The sequence below is a fragment of the Miscanthus floridulus genome, chromosome 19 (genome assembly GCF_019320115.1).
Source record: "Miscanthus floridulus cultivar M001 chromosome 19, ASM1932011v1, whole genome shotgun sequence".
Taxonomy (NCBI): domain Eukaryota; kingdom Viridiplantae; phylum Streptophyta; class Magnoliopsida; order Poales; family Poaceae; genus Miscanthus; species Miscanthus floridulus.
In genome coordinates, this window is record NC_089598.1 from 109034141 (window position 1) to 109038834 (window position 4694).

Sequence of the window (4694 nt, forward strand, 5' to 3'; positions counted from 1 at the left end):
TAACGCTTGTGGCTGTCGAGGCCTTTCTTTTTAAAGTACTCGTGTTTCTCTAATCGTTTGTCTTGTATTTCCGAGCCTCTGCCCTCTTGTTGTCTCCGATCTGATTTCTTTGCAAAAAACCTCTTTGGAGCCTAAGCCATCCCCTAGGTGAAAGGTGGTGAGGGAGCGTCGTAGCCCGGAGGCTTAGGCCGTCTCGTGACTCAACCGGCCTTTTGGCCCTGAGACGGGCTTTTGGTCCTTGGGTTTTCCGCAACCGATTCGTCAGAGCGTGCTAGAGGGTTCGGCGTAGGAATTTTTTCGAAAAACGACTAAAAATGGCGCGTGGGACTTTAGGGGGAATCCCCCATCTAGCCCCAGAGGGAGATTCGGTTCTACGAAGGCAGAGCCGAGTCTCCCTTATAGTGTCATTGTATTGCTGAGACCAACGATAGGCTCGGGGAATTTCTCGAAAAATTAGAACAACTAAAAAACGGGTTTCAATTGTATTCCGAGAAATAATATATACAATGCTTGGAATTTTAAGGATAAAAGCGACGTAGCTGTTCTATGTTCCAAGCGTTGGTGAAGATTTCGCCCTTTTCATTAGCTAGCTTGTAGGTCCCAGGCTTCAGCACTTGGGCGATGATGTACGGTCCTTCCCATGGTGGGGTCAGCTTGTGGCGGCCCTTGTTGCTCTGTGCTAGCCTCAACACTAGGTCGCCTACCTCCAAGTCTCGACCTTGGACGTGCTGGGCCTGATAGCGCCGTAGGGTCTGCTGGTATTTAGCCGAGTGCAGCAGCGCGACGTCTCGGGCTTCCTCCAGTTGGTCGAGGGCGTCCTCTCAGATGGTGCGGTTGCTTTGTTCGTTATAGGCCTATAGCCTTGGGGAACCATATTCCAAGTCAGTGGGGAGGATGGCCTTGGCCCCATAGACCAGGAAGAAAGGCGTGAACCCCGTTGCTTGGCTTGGGGTGTTCCTTAGGCTCCAGATGACCGATGGAAGTTCGGCGAGCCATTTCTTGCCAAACTTCTTCAACCGGTTATAAATCCTTGGCTTGAGGCCTTGTAGGATCATGTCGTTGGCATGTTCTACTTGGCCGTTGGTCCTTGGGTGTCCTACGACCGACCAGGCCACATGGATGTGGTGGTCATCGCAAAACGTCAAGAATTTTTTGCTGGTGAATTGTGTCCCATTGTCGATGATGATGGTATTAGGAATCCCAAATCTGTGGATAATGTCAGTGAAGAACAGCACTGCTTGCTCGGACTTGATTCGATTAATCGAACGAGCCTCGATCCATTTGGAGAACTTGTCGATTGATACCAGTAGATGGGTGTAGCCCCCGGGGGCCTTTTGCAGAGGCCCGACCATGTCGAGCCCCCACATGGTGAACGGCCACGTGATGGGGATTATTTGGAGGGCCAGGGCCGGGAGATGTGTCTGCCGAGCATAGTACTGGCATCCTTCGCAGGAGCGTACTAGCTTGGTGGCGTCGGTGACCACCGTCGGCCAGTAGAACCCTTGGCGGAAAGTGTTTCCCACGAGCGTCTGAGGCTTCGCATGGTGCCCATAGGCTCCTGCGTGCAAGTCCCAAAGCAGGGCTTGGCCTGCCTCGGCGGTGATGCATCGTTGCAGGACACCGGAGCGACTTCGCCTATATAATTCGTCATTGCAGAGGATGTAAGTCTTGGCTCGGCGCGCAAGCCATCGGGCTTCGGTCCTGTCACTAGGAAGCTCCCCTCAATCAAGCCAATCAAGGAACAGGATTCGCCAATCTGCGTCTTGGTCGGTCTGGGGAGCTTCGATGTTGACTTCCATGACCTCGGGCTTGGTCGAGAGAGTCTCGGCAGCAGAGGGGGCGTCGAGCCCTGTTGTGGGTTCAACAGGTGGGCCCTCCTCTGTTACCAAGGTGTAGTCAATGGAAGGTTTGTGGAGGTCCCTGGCAAAGACGTTCAGGGGGACCAGAGCCCGAGCCAAGGCCATCTTTGCTAGTTCGTCAGTAGCCTTATTGTACTTCCGCGCGATGTGGTTTAGTTCGAGACCATCGAACTTGTCTTCTAGGTGATGTACCAACTTGTAGTAAGCCTCCATTTTGGGGTCAAGGCAGTTTGACTCTTTCATGACTTGATCGACGATGAGCTGTGAGTCACCGTGGACGTCGAGATGGCGTACCCCAAGTTCAATGGCGACTTGCAAGCCATTGACAAGGGCCTCATACTCAGCCACGTTGTTGGAGGCGGCGAAGTGGAGCCACACCATGTAGCGCATGTGTACTCCAAGGGGTGAGACGAAAAGGAGACCCGCGCCTACCCCGGTCTTCATCAGAGACCCATCGAAGTACATGGTCCAGCATTCTGTCTAGACTTGAGCAGGTGGTAATTGGGTGTCGGTTCACTCAGCCACAAAATCGGCCAAGACTTGAGACTTAATCGCTTTTCGAGGCGCAAAAGTCAAGGCTTCCCCCATAAGCTCGACGGCCCACTTGGCTATCCTACCTGAGGCTTCTCGGTTGTGGACTATCTCTCCCAAGGGGAAAGACGATACCATGGTCACTGGGTGGGACTCAAAGTAGTGACGCAGCTTGCGTCGGGCTAGGACTATGGCGTAGACCAGCTTCTGGATGTGGGGGTAGCATGTTTTGGTCTTGGAGCACTTCGCTAATGAAGTAAACAGGTCGTTGGGTGGGTAGAGCATGCCCTTCTTCCTGCCTTTCTACTACTATGGCAGCGCTGACCACTTGGGTCGTTGCGGTGACGTAGAGTAAGAGGGCCTCGTCCCTGGCCGGGGGTACCAGGACAGGAGGATTAGTGAGCAGTGCTTTAAGCTTGGCGAGGGCTTCTTCGGCCTCGGGGGTCCAGAAAAAGCGTTCGGATTTTCTCAAGAGGCGATACAGAGGCAAGCCTTTTTTGCCGAGGCGTGAGATGAAGCGGCTTAGGGCTGCAAGGCATCCCATGACCCTCTACACTCCCTTGAGGTCTCTGATTGGTCCCATGCTGGTTATGGCCGAGACCTTCTCTGGGTTGGCTTCGATGCCACGCTCTGAGACTATGAATCCTAAGAGCATGCCTCAGGGGACCCTGAACACACACTTCTCGGGATTGAGCTTGATGCCCTTCTCTCTAAGGCATTTGAAGGCTATTTTCAAGTCGTTAACGAGATCTTCGACCTTTCTGGACTTAACCATGATATCGTCCACATAGGCCTCGATGGTTCACCTAATGTGGTCGCCAAAGACCTGGGTCATGCACCACTGGTACGTGGCCCCTGCGTTTCTAAGGCCGAAAGGCATAGTCACGTAGCAGTACATGCCGAATGGGGTGATGAAGGAAGTCGCAAGCTAGTTGGACTTTTTCATCTTGATTTGATGGTAACCAGAATATGCATTAAGGAAAGATAGGGTCTCGCACCCTGCCGTGGAGTCAACGATCTGATAGATTCGGGGTAATGGGAAGGGGACTTTTGGACAGGCTTTATTCAAACTAGTGTAGTCTACACACATCCTCCATTTCCCATTTTTCTTCCTAACTAACATGGGGTTAGCCAACCACTCTAGGTGGGACACTTCCTTGATGAACCTAGCCGCCAAGAGTTTCTGCACTTCCTCACCGATGGCCCTACATTTTTCCTCGTCGAATCAGCGCAGGCACTGCTTCACCGGTCTAGAGCTGGCCCGAATGTCCAAGGTGTGCTCGGCGACCTCCCTCGGTATGCCCAGCATGTCCGAGGGACTCCATGCGAATATGTCGGCATTCGCATGGAGGAAGTCGACGAGCACGGCTTCCTATTTGATGTCGAGGGTGGCGCTGATCCTCAGTGCCCGGTCGTCGGGGCAGGCGGGGTCGACCGGGACGAGCTTGATGGCCTCCACGGGCTCAAATGCCCCTGTGCGACGCTTGGAGTCAGGCGCCTCGCCACTGAGTTGGTCGAGGTTGGCAATGAGGGTCTTGGCCTCCATGAGGGCCTCGGCGTACTCGATGCACTCGACGTCGCAGTCGTATGCATGTTCATATGTGGACTCAATCATGATGATACCGCTGGGGCCTGGCATCTTGAGCTTGAGGCAAGTATAGTTGGGGACTGCCATGAACTTGGTGTAGCACGACCGCCCTAGGATGGCGTGGTAGGTTCCCCCGAACCCGACCACCTCGAAGGTAAGGACTTCCTTGCGGTAGTTGGAGGGGGTGCTAAAGCAGACGGGGAGGTCGATGCGCCCGAGGGGTCGTGTGCGTTTCCCTAGCACGATACCGTGGAAGGGTGCAGCGTCGCCTCGGAGCCTCGATCGGTCGATCTCCAAGAGCTCCAGGGTGTTGGCATAGAGGATATTGAGGCCGCTGCCTCCGTCCATCAATAACTTGGAGAGTCAGGTGTTGCCGATGATCGAGTCGACAACAAGTGGGTACTGCCCGGGATTCAGAACATGGTTGGGGTGGTCATCTCGATCAAAGGTGATCACCTCCTGAGACCACTCGAGGTACCAGGGAGTGGCCACCTTGACCGAGAAGACCTCTCGGCGTTCCCTCTTTCGCTGCCACGCCGTAAGGCACGCCGAGGGTCCGCCGAAGATCATGAAGGCGTTGTGTACCTCGGGGAACCCGTCGTCCTTGTCATCGTCCCGGTCGCCGGCGCCCTTCTGCTTGGCGTCGTTGTCGGGGAGCCCAAGCTTGGCGTAGTAACGCCACAGCATGGAGCAATCCTCGAGGGCGTGCTTGACCG